This window comes from Mauremys reevesii, linkage group 3 (assembly GCF_016161935.1).
Source record: "Mauremys reevesii isolate NIE-2019 linkage group 3, ASM1616193v1, whole genome shotgun sequence".
NCBI classification, from domain to species: domain Eukaryota; kingdom Metazoa; phylum Chordata; order Testudines; family Geoemydidae; genus Mauremys; species Mauremys reevesii.
The window spans coordinates 92,824,030-92,844,137 of record NC_052625.1 but is presented as its reverse complement, the minus strand read 5'-3'; the positions used below and the strand labels follow the sequence as shown (position 1 = coordinate 92,844,137).

At 43.2% G+C, this 20,108-nt stretch overlaps 1 protein-coding gene across 3 annotated transcripts in view; it reads left to right on the top strand.

Moving 5' to 3' along the window:
• TULP4 (TUB like protein 4) overlaps positions 1-20,108 on the top strand; it is a 269,619-nt gene that overhangs the window by 23,740 nt on the left and 225,771 nt on the right. The gene's annotated exons all lie outside the window — the stretch shown is intronic.

Genomic DNA, 20,108 nt, shown 5'->3' with positions numbered 1-20,108 from the left:
TAAGGGCACGTTAGCACCTATTTGATAATAGATATAAATTACAAACATATTTAATACTGCAAAAGAATATCAAATAAACTAGACAGCTGTGAATAGTTTGTAATGCTTGCCTTAGGGCTTGGCTACACTTGCAAGTTGCAGCGCTGGTAGAGGCTTTCCAGCGCTGCAATTACACCCTGTCCACACTTGCAGGGCACAACCAGCGCTGCAACTCCCTGGCTGCAGCGCTGGCCGTACACCCAGGTCTGCTTGGGGTATAAGGGTTGCAGCGCTGGTTCTGCAGCGCTGGTCATCAAGTGTGGACACTCACCAGCGCTGTTATTGGCCTCCAGGGTATAAGGAGTATCCCAGAATGCTTTTAACTAAATGATTCCCTTTGTTTTGTTATGCAGCCTCTCTTTGTTTTGTTGTCAATTCGGAGTTCCGGGCTCTGTGCACGGCACCGGGAGCTGCTTCAAACATAGCTCCTGTTTGCTGTCATTAATCTGTAACTACTGTCAACAATGAAATGAGATAACCCCTGCAGGGGTTGAGTGTTTGCTTTGCTTGAGAGAAACGGGGGGAGGGGGCAGAGGGGGGAAAGGGAGTATGTTGGATGCAGGTTGTTTGCAGTTAACAGTAAGGGGGTGGGAAAATTTTCTGATTTTGTCCAGTGTCGGTTCCAAAAATCCACTCTCTCTCTCTCTCCCCCCCCCCCGTCCCTGTCACACTGCCCCACACCCCCCTCTTTTGAAAAGCACGTTGCTGCCACTTGAACGCTGGGATAGCTGCCCATAATTCATCACTCCCAACAGCGCTGCAAATGCTACAAATGTGGCCACACTGCAGCGCTGGTAGCTGTGAGTGTGGCCACACACCAGCGCTGGCCCTGCACAGCTGGACGACCAGCGCTGCAACTACCAGCGCTGCAGATTTGTAAGTGTAGCCATACCCTTAGAATTCAGCATGCATGCTTTCCCACCCAAGAGTGAGAAATCTCTGCTTTGTGTAGATGGATAGGAGAGAGATTGTAGAGTGATCCTAGTTCAGTGCTTTGGGTAATTTTTTGTTGTCTGGCCCCTACAATGACAAATCATGTCTTTTATTTGGACATAAAAGGGGCTTGCTTATTTCAAAGCAACTGTGGTACTTTATGAGATGAAGAGAAAAGAGTGTGCCTGTTTTTAAAGTTCCATGGTTATATAGCCCTCCTCCCTCCCCTCTCCCCCTTCCCTTTGCTGTCCTAGGTGCTCGTAATTCACTGCCAGGCAGCATCATAGTTTTTAGCAGGATGGCTGTAGTACTGAAATTATGACATTGGACGATGTGTTGGGGATAATCAGAAGAAGCACCTGGGGCTTGTACTTTATGAATCCTTGATTTAAACCAGGCGAATGAATTTGTAAGATTGTTTCTCTATAATAATTACCATTTGGTTTTCTTTATTTTTCAGGAGTGTGGTGGAACATTTAACCTGTTTATTTGCTAATCACATTATATCTACTAAATAGTAAATAAACATGTATATAACCATTTTTGGAACAGAGAATGCAACTTGCCTAGGGGGATAGTGTTTCTGGTTATGCACATTTATTTGTCCCATAGAGTACTCATATTGGAGAGTGAGGAGTCGGCGCTTATTTTTCCTTCTTCCAGGCTTGTGATTGACTTAATTGTAAGAAACCACTCAAGCTCCTAACACTGTAATTATTGCTACCTCTTTCTCTCATATCCCTTTCTCTTAGAGAAATATAATAATATATAGGAGAATGAACAAATAGTTACTTGTTAATTGATGTTTTTATAATCCTGAACTCTTTATGGTACTGAGCAAGTTTGTCTTCAGCCATGCTGATGGCTGTTAGATTGGCAGTCCACTGTAGTCAAGATATAGCTTTGTTTTTGTCTTAAAGTAATTTATTGACTTGCACCCAGATTTTAAAGGTATTGAGGCATCTAACTCTTGCTGAAATCAATGGGAGCTAGGCACCTAAATACCTTTAAAAACCTGGCCCTTCGAATTTGTCTTCACAGCTCTGCCGCACTAGCTATGGAGTGTGAATTGCAGCACATGCTCAAATGTTGCTCTGTAAATGCCCTATGTAGTGCCTGCTAGCGCAAACTAAAAGGTGCCTAGTTTGCATTATTAATGTGCACTAGGTACCTTTTAGTTCACATTAGCAGAGTCTGTATGGGACTGTTGCAGCTCAGTGCTTTGGCGTGCTGAAGTTTACACCCCCGTAGACAGCACTGGAGGGCCATGTAAACCTAGGTACCATTTGTGTGTTCTGAAGTAACTCAGTAACTACTTTCCATGGTTCTGTTAGTTCTTTTCTTTTTTTAAAATTGTTGATAATCTCTAATAGTAGAAATATAATGTTCGTATTTTCTGCCTGATCATGGTGATTTGTGTTTTTTACACACACACACAAATTTGCAGTGGTTAGGAAGTGATTGAACAACTTTCAGCTGTCTGCTCTTTGCATTGTAGTGGCATTCCTTAGAACAGTAGGTGGAGAGAGACTTTTTTCTGAAAATCCCACTCTTGAGTTAGTACATAATATTAGAAATTCCAGATCACTTGTGCTGAGGAGTCAATGACACCGTGTATTTATTACCTATTTCTCTTTTTCACTTATCTGGAAATGTACGCTATTTCCATCTTACATGAATCTGTCATCCTAAATCTGAGGTTGCGACCTGTTATCCCTAATATGAGCTGATTCAACCAGATGCTGAAATGTCCATTTTAATAACCTATTTCATGTAGGCAAAAAAGAAACAGAAGAGCATGTTTTTTCCTTGGCCTACAGCAGTACAAAGTTTTGTTCATGAACAGAACTCTATGTCGTGACAACTTTAGGCACTGAAGTATTATAGTGCCCGATGGTGCTTGGTTCCAGAAAGAAACCGGAATATACTGATCCTCTTAACTATGAAGTCGGAAGCTTGAGGAGGATGTTCATATAATTTGTTTTAATACACTTTGTGAGCTCCAAAGGGGCCGCTGACACTAAGATTAACAAATTTATTTCAGCATGAGCTTTCGTGAGCTACAGCTCACTTGACTGGGAATGGTTGGGTCATTACACTAATTGAATCTATGTCCCTATGTTAAGTTCTCCTCACACCTTCTATGGGTCATCTTAATTATCACGTCAAAAGTTTTTTTTCTCCTCCTGATGATAGCTCATCTCAATTGATTAGACTCTTCCTGTTGGTATGCATACTTCCACCTTTTCATGTTCTCTGTATGTATAAATATCTCATGTCTGTGTGTTCCATTCTATGCATCCTGCACGAAAGCTCATGCTGAAATAAATTTGTTAGTCTCTAAGGTGCCACAAGTACTCCTGTTCTTTTTGCGGATACAGACTAACACGGCTGCTACTCTGAAACCAAAGATTAAGATGCCACTTTGCCAAGCTGCTTACCATTTAAAAAACAAACAGCATTTCCTTGAGCAGTTTACAGGTAGATCTTGAGTGCAGAAAAGGAATGGTACGATAGGAGGAGGAGGAGGCCTTGAATAGAAAGAAGAGTCAGAATGGGTTATTTGTGTCAATAGGTCCTGTACCTCTAATTGTTTTTCTTTCACTGTTTCATATAGACTATAGCAATTCATCTGAACACATACAGGTTGAAATTTTATTTATAAAGTCAACACTTTAAATCAATAAGTCAGTTATTGGAGGTGGAAAAATCAAGCACATTCCAGGAATGGTAAAGCAATAATGTTAATACAATAAACTTTCTTGTTACCCACTTCCCCAGACACCTTGTGAAATAAGTATTGACTAAATGGAAAAGTTGGTTAGACTAAAGTTTTATATATGCACGTAAGAATTCCACACACACAGAACTAAGCCCAAGCTGCATTTTTTAATTAGTCAAATTCCATTTAGGTTAGAATTGGTTACTTAATGCAAAATAGCTGCCAAATTAATGAGCCACATTAAAAAGATAAGTAAAGACCAATATTACTCTCCAATTCATGGGTTTAATAAGAAAAAAGAATAAAGTCAAAACTGCTTTTTGCAGTTTAAATCTGCAAACACTAATGTAAAATCAGTGGGACTAACTCATGTACATAAAGCTACTTGTGCATAAATGTTTGCAGGATTAGAGCCTGTATTTGTTGAAGTATTTATCAGAAAAGCCTACAGAATTAGGCATCCCCCATTATGTAAACATAAACATATATTACCTTCCAAGTTTTTAATTCAAAAGATAAGTAGAAAATTTATGAAGTTGCTGTTCTTAGATATCATTTGACTTTTCTTCAAGAGATTCATCTTTCTCCATTAATTTGACTATTCCAAAAATTCCACCATTTCACCTGAAGACATGTTCTTTAGCATCTTTAGGATACTGTATGAGGTTTGCTTTAAGGAAGATAAATAGTTGGGCCTAAGCCTGTATTAAATGGTTTTCTGGAAAAAGCAAAATGCTTAAAATAAAAGCACGCTAGGGTAACAGTATATAAATAATTGACAAGATAAACACTGTTTTATTTTTTTGCTACAGAAAAATCAAGTCTAGTTGTACTGAAAGACCCATTTGCTTGGGTGGAAAAAGAAACTTTAGTGTCTGTTGATGGGCCCCTATCAGATGATGTACCTTTTACTGTGGACATTCTCCTTGACTTCATTGAGACTACTCATGATAACAAGCACTCTGTCTGATAGTGTTTGCAGGATTGCCCATTAGGGCCCGTCTATGCTGGGAAAATTGTCCTTTGCTCAGCACAGGGTCTCATCCCAGTTTCAGAAATATAATTAATTGGGAAGGCTTCTCACAGTTTAATATAATAGAACTGGAAGAATTGGCTTCCTTATTTGAAAGCAATAGAAATCAGAGGTCTGAGTCTGCTATAACATAAGTTATATATTTAAAAATAAATGATAATTGTTGCTTTAGCTGTTCAATTCCCCCGCCCCCCATTTTGGTTAATTTAAACAATTTACCTTACAACAACTTTGAAAGTTTATTTCCCAGTGTTTTCAAGTGATGGAGTTGATTCTTTTAGCCATACTTGGCATGCTTTAATTTCCTTTTGCCTCTTGTGGGGCCCCTCCCCCCACAGATAAATAGCCCCATTCATTGAATTGATTGTGAATGATTTTTCCAAAAATTGTTTCAATATTTCATTTAGTGTATTTATCTCTTTGTCCTTCTATACTGGTCCAGATGCTTGGGTATAACGCTCCTGCTAATACATCCCAGAATTATTATTATTATTATTTTTTCAACAGTGTTACACTGTTCACTCATTTTTAGGTTGTGATTCACTATGACCCCCAGATCCCTTTTTGCAGTACTCCTTCCCAGGCAGTCATGTCCCATTTTGTATGTGTGCAACTGATTGTCCTTTCCTAAATGTAGTACTTTGCATTTGTCATTATTGAATTTCATCCTGTTTACTTCACGCCATTTCTCCAGTTTGTCCAGATCATTTTGAATAATAATGCTGTCCTCCAAAGCACTTGTAAATCCTCCCAGCTTGGTATCATTTGCAAACTTTATAAATGTACGCTCTGTGCCAGGGGTCGGCAACCTTCGGCATGTGTACCAATTTTTACTGGCATGCTGCTGCCAGCCAGGGTCCCCGCCGCCGACCCCACTCAGCCTGCTGCCGGCCTGGGTGAACGGAACCCCCTGCTGGCAGCAGGCTGAGCGGAGCTGGCGGCCAGGACCCCGGCTGGCAGGAGCTGGCGGACGGAACCCCAGACCGGCAGCGGGCTGAGCCCACTGCCAGTCTGGGGTTCCAACCACCAGCCCTTGTCAGCCGGGGTCCTGGCTATCGGCCCTGCTCAGCCTGCTGCCGGCCTGGGATACCAGCTGCCAGCCCCGCTCACCTCGCTGCTGGTCTGGGATTCCAGCCGCCCGGCCCTCTGCCAGCTGGGGTCCGGGCCTCCAGCCCTGCTCAGCCCTCTTGCCGGCCTGGGGTACCGGCAGCCAGCCCCAGGCTCTGCCCCAGCTTGGTCCCAGCGCTCCGCAGCATTTATCAAAAATTACACTACAGTTAGCTTAAAAATGTGAAAACTTAAAACCTTTGTTTGTATATTACGGTAATCCATTAAAACATGTATAATGTTAATAAATACATAGGTTTGATGAAACAAAGTAGTTGTACTTATGTGCCTGTGCTTAAATTTGTGTTTTCGATGATTTACCTTCTAAAAAAATCTCACATGTCTCACACCCCCAGAAAGGGAATCTCGCACCCCCAGGGGGGGTGTGCACCCCAGTTTAAGAACTACTGCACTGAACTGATAAGATCTGCATTTTAATTTAATTTTTAATTTAATTTTAAATGAAGCTTCTTAAACATTTTAAAAGCCTTGTTTACTTTACTTACAACAATAGTTTAGTTATATAATATAGACTTGTAGAGAGAGACCGTCTAAAAACGTTAAAATGTATTACCGGCACGCGAAACCTTAAATTAGAGTGAATAAAAGAAGACTCCGCACACCGCTTCTGAAAGGTTGCTGACCCCTGCTCTATGCCATTATCTAAATCACTGATGAAGGTATTGAACAGAAGTGGACCCAGAGCTGATCCCTGCGGGACTCCACTTGATATGCCCTTCTAGCATGACTGTGGACCACTGATAACTACTCTCTGGGAACGGTTTTCCAACCAGTTATGCACCCACCTTATAGTAGCTCCATCTAGGTTGTATTTCTCTAGTTTGATTGAGAAAGTCATGTGAGACAGTATCAAAAGCCTTACTAAAGTCAAGATATACCACATCTACCTCTTAGCTCCTATCTACAATGCTTGTTACCCTGTCAAAGGAAGCTATTAGGTTAGTTGTTCTTGACAAATTCATGCTGACTGTTACTTATTATCTTACAGGTGTTTGCAAATTGATTGTTTACTTATTTGTTCCATTATCTTTCCGGGTACTGAAGTTAAGATGACTGGTTTGTAATTCCCCGGGTTGTCATATTTCCCTTTTTATAGATGGGCACTATATTTGCCTTTTTCCAGTCCTCTGGAATCTCTCTCATTTTCCATGACTTCTAGGATGTCTGTGTGCCTTTCTGTCTAGGATGCCTCATGCCTGAGTTTTGCAAGACTACCAGAACATCCAAAGCTACCACATGTCATTGCTGTTGGGCCCCAGTGCAAGCTTTGTTGATGCCATCTCTATCAGCTGGAATAGAGACTCGTATACAGAACAGTGGCATCGGGCCAGAATGAGGGCACAATCATAGCTTTGTATATTTTACAAAGTAGGAAGACTGGACCTGCATGGCACAGTGCTAACTTACATCAGGTGAGGATCTGGTCCACGGGCTCAGGGCATGTACCAAAACATTACAGTCCCTGATGGAACTTTGATTGCTGGCCTCTCCCTGCCTGTAGAAGATGTCCCACTAGCTCTGGGATCTCACTGGGCACTAACACAAAAGGAACAACTTTTAGAGACCATTCAAATTGCCGGGCACGCAGGGGCTCTCATGGTCCCACTCCCTTTGATTCTAAGCTTGCTCCTGAAGTGAACGAGTCCCTTCCTTGGGTGAATCTCTGCCCTGCTGCAAGCACTCATACAGTGCTCCCAACTTCTACCAAGGCCTCGCTGGTGGTTGTACTCCTCCAGGAGAAAAGCCTGCCCACAAGCACTCCTGCCTCCCTTATATTCCTGGAATCCTGTGGTACCTTAACCTGCTAAATATAACTTTCTAGAGCCTTGAAGAAAATCATGAAAGCTAGACTGGAAAGAGACTGTCATGGAGAAATGCTCTCCCCCCAGCTTTTTGCTGAGAGAGTGGAAAGCACTCCTCCTCCAGATCTAGAACCACCTGATGATGGTGGTGGTGCTGATGGGGAAAACCCTGGATGACTGGACTCCTCCAGAGTAGAGTGAAATCCCCAGTAATGACACCCTGAGGAAGGGGAATCTATTCCTGATCCCCAGCTCTAAGAGTGGGAAGTGACAGCTGTTTTAAAATCACGGATTTGCCTGTTTTAATTATCACAATCCCTCCAACCCACTGCGGGTTTCTTTATGGTAAGTGACTTATTTAGCAGTCCTAACAGAGCAGCCTGAAGTGAACAAAGGGTTGCACAGTGGGACGCTAATGCCCACACACACTATTTCACACCTATGATTAGGCTTGCAGACACTACCAGGATTGCCTTGCAGATAATTCTCTTTTCCTGCTGTAAATGACCTCCTGAGGTCCCTTCCAACCCTGAGATTCTATGAATACAGTGCACTGAATCTACTTTGCATCAACAGTCCAGACTAAGCAGATGTGCCATGTATCAGGGTCCTGACTGAAATGGATTTGTGCTGTCCATTAAGGATTATACTTGGTTTATGGTTCCTACATATTTAGGAAGTTGGTAGCTTGTGTTTTATTTTCCTTCCCCCTTCTCTTGCTTGTTCGACTTTCCAGTGTTGGGTACGACACGCCTGGCTTAGAGAGGCATATTGGGATTTTGGGGGAGGATAGCAAGACTTTAATGCATGTTCATAAGGGAAGTATTAAAAGAGCCTGTGGGCAGATATTGGAGATAATTAGGAACCACACAGAAGTGCTGCAGGCTTGGGGGATATTTGCAGGCTGCAGAACATTCCTAAGGGAAAGGAGTTGCTCTGTAATTACAGGCAAGGTCATTGCAGTTACTTACATGGAAAAGAAAGAGTGGGAGTAGGGACCCATTGGTTGAATGTAGTTAACAGGATACAGTTTTTCCATACTTTAAATAAATAATGGCTTCAGAGATCTCTGTCTTAATACATGGCATGTGATAATGACAGTGAAACTTTCAAGAGAGATAATTTACAACCGTAAATGAAGAGAATTTCTCAGTCCTATTTCACTTTTTTTGGTCCTCAGAAAAATTGGAATGGTACCTTGCTGGCATATAGGAAAATCTGCAGTGAGCTTCTTCTGGCCATGGGTTTTATTTTTAAATTTATTTTCTTCTCTGAAGTTATCTGTGAATTTGATTTTCTCCCTCTGGTTTCACAAGTGGTTTTAGTCCATCTGTAATTGGTTGAAAGAGCAATCTGTCTATTATACCATTTGTCAGTTACTGGGTGAGCTGTGCTTTAGATGCCTTTGCAGTCCCTCTTGAGTGAACCCCTCCGGTGACAGGCTTCACTTCTCTCCAGGGTGGAATCCTGCATTTTAACCATCTTAGGCTGGATCTCTGGGTTGGGTTGCAGTTCCTCTGTTTTTCAACCATGTTACCAGACCCAGCTGTATTTTGGCATCTGCAAGAAACTTCCATCCAGGAGCCTGTGAACAGTGACTGATTAAAGTGACTCAGAACAGCCCTTTCAAAACAAGTGACTTGTTTATTCACACAAAGGTACATAGCCATTAGAGAGAAGGGTTAAAAAAACAAAAAACCTATAAACATCTGGTCTTAGTTAGACTTTATCCTTTCGTAGCAAGTTTAGGACAATTCTGCTTAACCCAGATGTTTCTACTTCTGGGCTGGGAGAGACAGACTGGCTTCCTGCATTTTTTGTGTCACTCCTGCAGTGCCTCACTCAATCAATTTCTGCCTACTCATAAATCCCCTTCCTCTCTAGAAGTGGGTTTTTAATGGTTAAGAACATAATACTTATTCCTGCCATGAATGCAGGAGACTGGACTAGATGACCTCTCGAGGACCCTTCTCTGTTCTCTGATTCTATAACAGTGATTCTACTGGGTCAGGCCAATGGTCCATCCAACCCAGTATCCTATCTTCCGACATGGATGGTGCCAGATGCTTCAGAGAATGAACAGACCAGGGCAGTTATTGCGTGATCCATCCCATACAGTCTGAGCTTCTGGCAGTCAGATTTAGGGACACCCAGAGCATGGGGTTGCGTCCCTGACCATACTGGGTAATAAGCAATGATGGACCTATCCTGCATGAACTTATCTAACTTGTTTGAAATCCGTTATACTTTTGGCCTTCACCTTATCCCGTGACAATAAGTTCCACAGGCTGACTGCGTGTTGTGTGAATAATTACTTCCTTCTGTTTGTTTTTAAATCTGCTTCCTATTAATTTCATTGGGTGACCCCTAGATCTTGTGATACATGAAGGGGTAAATAACACTTCCCTATTCACTTTCTCCACAATGTTCATGGTTTTATAGACCTCTATCCTATCCCCTCTCAGTCGTCCAGGCTGAACAGTCCCAGTCTTTTTAATTTCTCCTCTTATGGAAGCTGTTCCATACCCCTAATAATTTTTTTTGCCCTTCTCTTTTTCCAATTCTAATACATCTTTTACGAGAAGAGGCAACCAGAACTGCACGTAGGATTTCTAGAGTGGGTGTATCAGGGATCTGTGTAGTGACATTATATTTTCTTTATCTGTCCCTTTCATGATGGTATCAGACATCCTGTTAGCTCTTTTGACTCCTGCTCTGCACATTGAGCGGATGTTTTCAGAGAACTAGCCATGATGACTCCAAAATCTCTTTCTTGAGGTTTAGTGCAGTGGTTTCCAAACTTTTTATTAAAGTGACCCATCAACTGCTGTTTCTTTTTGAAGACCCACCGTTATCCTTGCTCTCCCTCGCCAGCCCAGCCTGACCCCCTAGCCCCTGGCTTGGTTCCTCCCAGCCTGCTTGCTCTTGTTCTCCCAGGTCTGTCCCCTCCTGCAGTCCCAGTTGATCCCTCTTTCCTCATGGCTCAGCTCTGATCAGTACCAGGCTGCTGAACGTCCACTTGTTGGCTCTGACTGCTTTCTTCAGGTCGCTCCTGCTGCCTGGATCCTGCTGTCACTTCCCCTGGGCAGTGGTGTGGGAGCTGGGCGGCAGCAGCAGCAGGAAGGAGGCAGCTGGAACCAGTGAGCAGTCTGTCCCTGCCCTGCAGGTGCCCTGGGGATGCTTATTCCAGGCTGCTGCTACTTGGATTCCACTTCCTATGCCCCTGCCTGCTACCCAGGGGAAGGGAGAGCATGGGGGTGGGGGAGGGAATTGCCTTCAGGGAACACATGACCCACATAGACCCTTCCTGCAACCCATTGATGGGTCATGACCTACTGTTTGGGAGAACACTTGCTCATTGTTATTTTGATCTTGGGGCCCATCCTTGGAAAAATAAGCCTGTTAACCTGTCTGGAGCCAGGCAGGCAGGCATTTCCCAATTAACAACCCACCATTGCTCTCTTGTTGTTTTCCTTGGAGATAACGTATCTCTAGTTATTGTTTCATTTCCTGCTTATTTTTCCTAGCAGCCCCTTTCTATTTAAATCCATGTAGTCAGACAGAATAACATCAAGCAGGTAAAAAGAACAGGAGTACTTGTGGCACCTTAGAGACTAACAAATTTATTTCAGCATGAGCTTTCGTGAGCTACAGCTCAAAGCTCATGCTGAAATAAATTTGTTAGTCTCTAAGGTGCCACAAGTACTCCTGTTCTTTTTGCGGATACAGACTAACACGGCTGCTACTCTGAAACCTATCAAGCAGGTAAACTGAGGTACACGTAATACTCATAAAAATAATAGCTTTTTCTCTCATTTTCCACACCATACTTGGACTGTGCACTGAAAAACTGAATTATTCTTGGTTTATAAAAATTATAAATAATACTACATCAAAGTTTGTAAGTGTGTGTGTGTGTGTGTGTGTGTTTGTGTATAGAGTCTTCTTCCCTTCCTCCCACCTCTCAAATAACCAGGGGCAATAATAAGGCAATTCAATACATAAGGAATACTGATAATTAAATTTCTCATTTTAGGTCCTCCAAAATGATCATTTGGTTTGATTTTAATGTGTGTCAATATATTAGAGTGAGGTAGAATTTTTTCACTGCCCATGATGTATGGCTGCCGGTCATCTACTGGTATCAACTGTTCATTTTTCCCAATTTTGCCAATCACTTCACTTTGTGTGTTTTATTTGCATAATCATTGTACACTTACCTCCTTCTGCTAATACATGCTGGCACCTACCAGCCAATTGAAGAGCACAGATTTGCATATGCCCTGTCTGGTCTTTTCTGAGAAACCACCATATACATCTCTCTAACTCTGATTAGCTCCTGTACTTGGCTGGCTGTCTCATATACCCAGAATTTTCAGGCCATTTGCGAACAGTGAAGGTGCTGCCTCAGGCTATGTCTACACTAGCTCTTTTGTTGGTCAGGGGTGTAGAAAAACACCTCCCCCCGACCAACATAAGTTTCACTGAAACAGGCTCTGGTGTGGATAGTGCTATATTGGCATGAGCGCTCTCTTGCTAGCATAGAGTGGCTGCACGGAAGACCTTACAGCACTGCAGCTGTAAGGTCTGTAGTGTAGACACAGCCTTAATAGAAAGAGGAAGAAACCTCTCGGTCTGCTGAGGGAAAGTGTAACACACAAACCAGAAATCAAGCATTGTTAACCTCCCTCCTCCAGCTGTGTTCCCTTCCCTTCCCTTCCCTTTCCATAGGCTAATGAAGTTCTTGTCCCCAGAGAAAATAACCCCAACTGTACATACAATATGATGGGGGCTAATTTAGCTACAACAAATCAGGAAAAAGATCTTGGAGTCATCGTGGATAGTTCTCTGAAGATGTCCACACAGAGTGCAGAGGTGGTCAAAAAAGCAAACAGGATGTTAGGAATCATTAAAAAGGGGATAGAGAATAAGACTGAGAATATATTATTGCCCTTATATAAATCAATGGTACGCCCACATCTCGAATACTGTGTACAGATGGGGTGGTCTCATCTCAAAAAAGATATACTGGCACTAGAAAAGGTTCAGAAAAGGGCAACTAAAGTGATTAGGGGTTTTGAGAGGGTCCCATATGAGGAAAGATTAAAGAGGCTAGGACTCTTCAGCTTGGAAAAGAGGAGACTAAGGGGGGGATATGATAGAGGTATATAAAATCATGAGTGATGTGGAGAAAGTGGATAAGGAAAAGTTATTTACTTATTCCCATGTTACAAGAACTAGGGGGTCACCAAATGAAATTAATAGGCAGCAGGTTTAAAACAAATAAAAGGAAGATCTTCACACAGGGCACAGTCAACTTGTGGAACTCCTTACCTGAGGAGGTTGTGAAGGCTAGGGCTATAACAGCGTTTAAAAGAGAACTGGATAAATTCATGGTGGTTAAGTCTATAAATGGCTATTAGCCAGGATGGGTAAGGAACGGTGTCCCTAGCCTCTGTTCGTCAGAGGATGGAGATGGATGGCAGGAGAGAGATCACTTGATCATTGCCTGTTAGGTTCACTCCCTCAGGGGCACCTGGCATTGGCTACTGTCGGTAGACAGATACTGGGCTAGATGGACCTTTGGTCTGACCCGGTACGGCCGTTCTTATGTTCAGATATTTGTGTTTTCATTGTTTGTTTAGAATCCCCACTCACTCTCAGTTAAACTACAAAACAGTGTTTATGTATAATTTGTTTATTTTGCACTTATGTTGGGACTTGCGCTGCTACATAATGGGAGGCAGGTGGAGGTGAAGTCATGAAATAAAAGTGAGGCAAGTGAGCAAGGGGTGATAATTAAAGGGAATGGGTGAAAAAGAAATGTGTTAGGGCTGGTTGAAAAAGGGATGACTAATTGCAAGAAAATATACCTTTTTCATTAAAAAAAATTCAATGAGTTTTCATCTAATTTTATTGTCTTGTTGGTGTTAAATGTTACTTTTTTTAGGCATCTTATAGTTCATTTTATTGAAATTTTCTTTTTTAATTTGAATGTCATATGTCATTGTAATAATTTGATGGTTACTGTTAGCTCTTTTAATAACTGTGACTTGGACTAAATAAACCCAGAAGCTGAAATCAATACCCTGGCCTCCATTTTCTAAATGTACAGTAATTAGCCGAAGACATGGTTGTCACATCAAAAACAAGAAGCACCATCAAGTTACCATTTCTGTTAATAAACTTAGTCTCTTGCATGCTGTTGGATAGGTTTGTACTTTCTTGTCTCCATTAAGGACACCTCCATGGCTCAGTGGGATACTATATGATACAGTAGAATCTCAAAGATACAAACACCAGAATTACGGACTGACTGGTCAACTGGACACCATGTGAAACCGGAAGTAACCAATCAGGCAGCAGTGGAGACTCTGCCCCTCCCCCCCCCAAAAAGGGCAAAGATTTACTGTACTGTGCCTGTATTGCAGCTTAAAGGTAGGCACATCTGGGCTGCTTGTCCCCACCCCTACTCCCACCCCAATGCATGGGGCACCCATTTACAGCTAGGAGTTGAAGATGCTGAGATTCGCAGGCAAAGCTGTGAGCCCCCACTGCCAGCCTAAGGCAGCTGGAGCAGGAGCAGCGCTGGGGTCTGCACTGCTTTCCTGTAAGCCCTGGGTGCTGTTTTCACCCCCCAACGGGGGTGGGTGCTGTTTCTCTCTCTCTCTCTCTCTCCCGGCAGGGGTGTGAGTGAGAGTGTAACACGCTGTTTTCTTCACACACATTTATCCCTCCCACCCACGCACCCCTGGGTTGGGAAGGGGGGAAACAAGCTTGTCCCAGCTGGGAAGGAAGCTGGCTAGCTGCCTCTGGAACTTTGAAAAGGGAGGGTGCTGTGTTTTGAGAACCCTTTGTTCAAATGGCCTAAACTTTTCCTCATGAAGTCTGCCCCGCCAGATTTCAAGCCTGTTTATCTACGTATGCAGAGATTAGAGGCCGTATAAAACTAGGTTTTTAAGAGAAATGTAGCTGCAACATTAATTATGGAGAGGCTGTCTTTGCTCCAGAATGTACAATGTAAGCAAATTAGTGCTGCCCTGAGAACAGTAAGATGTCATTTCTTGCCTTCTGTGTGTTAGATTTCTAACTTTAACATTGTATTAACTTAGTCTCTTGCATCTAATTTATAATTTGAATGTCGCTGTTACAGTGACTATACACAGCATTATAGGCAAGGAGATGGTAATGCTGCCCATTAATTAAGGTTGTTCAACACTTCCTGTTATACAATCCTGTTTTCAGTTGCTTATAGTTTTGCCAAACTTTATCTGTTAGGGCCAAAATTTTTCATGCCAGGTGTTTGCTTCAGGCTGAATATTTCTGGAAAATTTCAGCTAAAACAGTTCAACCTTTCCTAAGAAATGCATTGTTTTGCCCTTTTGTGTGTGTGTGTGTATGTGTATGTATATATGTTTTGGTGACTTTTTCTTTAAGGAGCTCTGGTGTCACCAACCTTTGGAACAAGGACTTGAAATTTGGCAGAAGGCTTGCCTTTGTTAAGGGTTGTGTGTTTTGCCATCCTCATGAAAACCCACTTGATTTACATTGCCCAAACTGAGAGAAATTACATATATAAATGATGCATAAATTGATTTTTTTAAAACATTGTTTTAATAATCTAATATTAATAACAAGAATTTTTGATTCTTTCAAAGAAATATACTTAGCCTGATATTCTTTTAAGTGAACACCCTGAGGCCTGAATCCTGCATTCCTTGTGATTGAGCCTTGCCCCCATAGTGTAAAGGCCTGGATTGTAGCCTATTTTTGTAATGAAGGGTTGTAAGAAATTCTGTGGATCTGTTGATATGTTTCTTCACACTGAGATTGTGAATGGAACTCTTACAAGCTGCTGTTTCATTGGATTCTTGAGAAAATTAGCTTGGCAGCAAGAGAATTTGATCAGGTCTGAGGATCCTGGAATCTGATGGCCTGACTTTCAAAGATGTTGAGAATCTGCAGCTCTTATTGTGTTCAGGACATCAGAAATTCAGGCCACAAATCTTTTTGTTTAGCAGCTATAGTTTTAAGAATACCATGCATTCTCTTGAATTCTCTTTCTGTGTACTTTTCCATATCCTTTTTGCCTCATCTTAAGAGACTTAGGCCTGGTCAACACTAGAAAATTAGGTCGGTTTAATGACATTGATTGGGGTGTGAAAAACCCACACCTCTGTGTGGCATAGTTAAGCTGACCTAAGTCCTTGTGTAGACAGCACTAAGTCGACAGAAGAATTCTTCCATCGTCCTAGCTAATGCTTCTCGAGGTGGATTACCGATTCCGACAGAAGAATTTCTCCCTTTGGAATAGGTAGTCTCTACACTGAGGAGGTATAGCATTTTAAGTGTAAAGAAGCTCTTACTTTGAAGCCCTACAGACTGGGAGCTGTGAAATGTAAAGTGGTGTAGAGTTCGCTGCAGTATCCATGCACTTGGCTGTGCATGACGACTTTGTGTTGACAAAAGAGAGCTTGGTGAAAGATGCATGAGAGGAAGTTAATATTTTTCTGGTTGTCCAACTTTGCTTAATACTGATAGTTTGTACAAGTTAATAGAAGCAGTTGGGAGATAGAAATGCTTAGTAGTTTGGCCCTAAAAAAGGAAAGAAAAGCCAGATCTTGATATTAAAAAGGAGACAAGAAGTTAATGAAGTGCTAGAGTGGCACAAATATTGGACTTCACTTCTCCCTCCCCAGTCTGATGACTGTAGATGTTTCGCTGGGTGACTGTAGATGTTACATCATCGCCATGAGACTCACAGTATCCGAGACTTTGTTAGGGAAGGAGCCAGAGGGAAGGGACAAATATTCAATTCAACTTCTACCACACCTGACAGTGCTAGAAAGTATAAATATTTTCAGGACCAGTAAACTTTTCTAGGCACTGGCATTTGGCCAGTGATGAGAGAAAATACTTTGAGACCAAAGATTAAAATCTCTAGCTGGTGTACATGGCGTGGCTTTTTATTATAGATGGCACAGGCAGTGATACTTATGATTAAGGATACCCGACACTTTCCAACGTGAGACCCTGTTTTCAGTTGCTTTTATACTTAAACATTTGCAGTGAAATTTTTCCATGCTGGTGTCTGCCTACGGCTGAATATTTGGAAAGGTTCAGCTAAAACAGTTGAGCAATTTTGGAATGAGGTTAGGGAAAAAAGCTTTTCCCCCCTAATCTTTAAAAAGTAATTAAATAAAAAACCCATTGTAGCACCTCAGTACTTTGGAGCAGAGACTTGAAATTCAGCATCAGGGTGACTTTACTGTCAGGGATTTCTGTGCTCCTGAAAAATTTCCAAAATTTTGACCTTCTATGAACATCTGAAAAGTCACTGATCTTACATACTGAGTAGAGACTTGGAGTTTGACAGCTAAATTTTCTGTCTGTATTGATCGTGCTCCAGCCCCTCATAGCTTCTATGTACGACCAGACTGCGTATGTATCATCCCCACAGAGAAGCTGAGCAAGCTCTATGCCCAGGGCTGCAGAGGCTGAGCAGAACTTACCCTGGAATTGCTCTTCTGGCCTACTAAGGCTCCAGGCACTGGAACTGAAAAGAGGGACACTCCTGTGCTGTCAGTGTCCTCCCAGCTGGTGCCAAAGAAGCAGCTACCTGACTCAATGCTGAGGACTGAGGAATGGGGGAGGGGAAATAGGGATGAAATGTGTGTGAGAGAATAGGAGACATGGAGGAAGGGAAAGGGGCCAGGAGCAAGTGCCAGGAAGGAAGGATGTGGTGGCGGCAGAAGGGTGCAGAGGGCAGGGACAGTAGGGTTGCCAGCTTTCTAATCACACACAACCAAACACCCCAGGCCCACCTTCCCTGAGGCCCCCACCTCCACTAGCTCCATCCCTCTTCCCTCCATTGCTTGCTCTTCCCCACCCTCACTTTCACTGGGCTAGGGCAGGAAGTTGGGGCATGGCAGGGGGTGAGGGCTCCAGCTGGGGGTGCAGGCTCTGGGGTGCAGGAGGACTGGGAATGAGGGGTTTGGAGTGTGGGAGGGGACTCTGGGCTGGCCCAGGGGGTTGAGGAGCAGGGGGAGGGAGGGCTGGGGTTGGGGAGTGGGGGGGGTTGAGGGAGTTGGGGAACAGGAGGGGGCTCTGGGCTGGGCTAGGGGTTCAGGGAGCAGGGTCTCGGCGGCACTAACTGTGGCTCCGAGGAAGCAGTCACCAGGTCCCGGCAGCATCTAGGCGCATGGGCGGCCAGGCGGCTGTGTGTGCTGCCTTCGTGCTTGGGTGACCAGATGTCCCGATTTTATAGGGACTGTCCCGATATTTGGGACTTTATCTTATATAGGTGCCTATTACCTCCCCACCCCGTCCTGATTTTTCACACTTGCTGTCTGGTCACTCTACTTCGCGCCCACAGGTGCTGCCCCCCGCAGGTCCCATTGGTCATGGTTTCCAGCCAATGGGAGCTGCGGAGCTGGCCTTGGGGGTGGGGGCAGCGTGCAGAGCCTCCCTGGCCGACCCTGCACCTAGGGACCGCAAGGACCTGGCAGTTGCTTCCAGGAGCCACACAGAGCCAGGGTAGGTAGGGGCAGCCTGCTGCGCTGCCGACCAGACTTTTAATGGCCCGGTCGGCGGTGATGACTGGAACCGCCAGGCTCCCTTTTTGATTGGACGTTCCGGTTGAAAACTGAACACCTGGCAACCTTAAGAGGGAATGATAGGGATAAGCAGCGGGGAGAGAGGCAGGAGCAGGGGAGTGGGCAATGGAGGTGAGTGAGTGAGTGTGTGCATGCGTGCGCACTAAATGAGGTAGAAGTCCTTTGGGAACAAATAGTATGTGGTCATGTAATTAAAAACTGCATCACAATGCATACCTACAAGGGGGCTGAATGAAGGTCATGCAGGCAATCTGGGTTCTGGTGTTTCCTAACTTTTGAGTTATTTTAAGTGTGTGTGTGTAATTCTGCTACACACAGATTTTATACATAGACTTTCCTGCTAGAGAAGTAACCATTGTTGTTAAGAAAAATGTACTTGAGTAATCACTTGCTGTATCCCCTTTGCAGTTATTTCAGGTATTTTTATTTCTGCCTTGCAGTTCAACTGTTCCTTCTGCTTGATTCTCTAATGAAGTCGGAATCTTTTATATAACATTAGGCATGGGTTTGTAGCCATAGAAGAGATGATACAAAGTCAGCCTTGTTACTTAACTGTGGAAGCAAATGGGAAAAACTATGGGGGAGCGGGGGAGTGAGTCATTTCAAAAAAACAAAACTATTAATTTTCGTAAGTAGCAGACAAGAAATTATATGAAAAACCTGTGCAAAGCTATGTATGCTTGTCTGTGGTTTTGAAAATACCCTTTTAAGAACATGCTATTCATGCAGTTCAAACAATTGCTATCATAAGTGTTGTTCGTGTCTCTGTTATTGATGTTTCAATGACACCCTTTGCAGCATATTAAAAGCAGTTCTGTTGTCTGCCAGTATGATCTGTTAAGACCTGCCTCATAGTACAGGCCCCTGCTGTCAACTGAAGACAAGGCAAAGGGAATGCTGTTGAATTTAAATCTGTTATCTGTTAGGAAGAGCCTGGCAGGGGATGCAACTAACAGCTCTGATTCACGATTTCAAGGATCAGGATTGTTTACAGTTCAAGCAGAGAGTTTATCTCTGAAGCCATTGCTTTCTAAATTCTGATTTGAGTTATTCTTCAATGCCAAGTTCATTCACCATCTGGTTCAGGAGCACTGTAAATTGAGAAAACATAAAGTGTTTTTTTTTTTTTTTTTAAATCCTTACCATGTTGTTATGAAAAAACTGTTAGCAACCACCACTTTTAGACCAGTTGTTGCTAGGCAGGTTCTGGTACTGTCTTCCTGAGTGGCATGAACAGACTATTTCCTAAGAAGCATGCTAGCTAAATTGTGTTGTAAACTACTCCACCTCCTCACCAGGTTGTCCAAGGCATAGATTTATAAACTCCTTGCCAGACACTGTTGACTCTCATGTATCTGTGCTAAATGGCAGTTGTTCTAAATTGTTAGCACAGTTTAGTGCAGTGGTTCTCAACCAATTTACCATAGTGGTCCGCATAGGCATACGGTTTTTGACTGGAGTGCCTGGTTGAAAAGGGAGCCCTCACCTCCTCCTGCACCCCAACCCACTGTCCCAGTACAGTGAAAGTGAGTGAGGGTGGGGAGGGATGGGGGATGGAGTGAGCGGAGGGAGGGGCCTTGGAGAAGGGACAGGGCGGGGCCTCAGAAGGGGCGGGGCAGGAGTGTTCGGTTTTGTGCAATTAGTTAGCAGCCCTACATATGTGGCCCACAATGTGTTACATGGGCCGCATCCAATGCTACCTGTATGGTCCTGAGGATGTTAGGTGGGCCACAGTTCTGTGCTGATTGGGCCACAAGTTGAGAACCACTGGTTTAGTGTGTGGTGTAGGCAAGACTATCTTTGCAGCTGTAATACTTTTCTTAATGGAATACTGA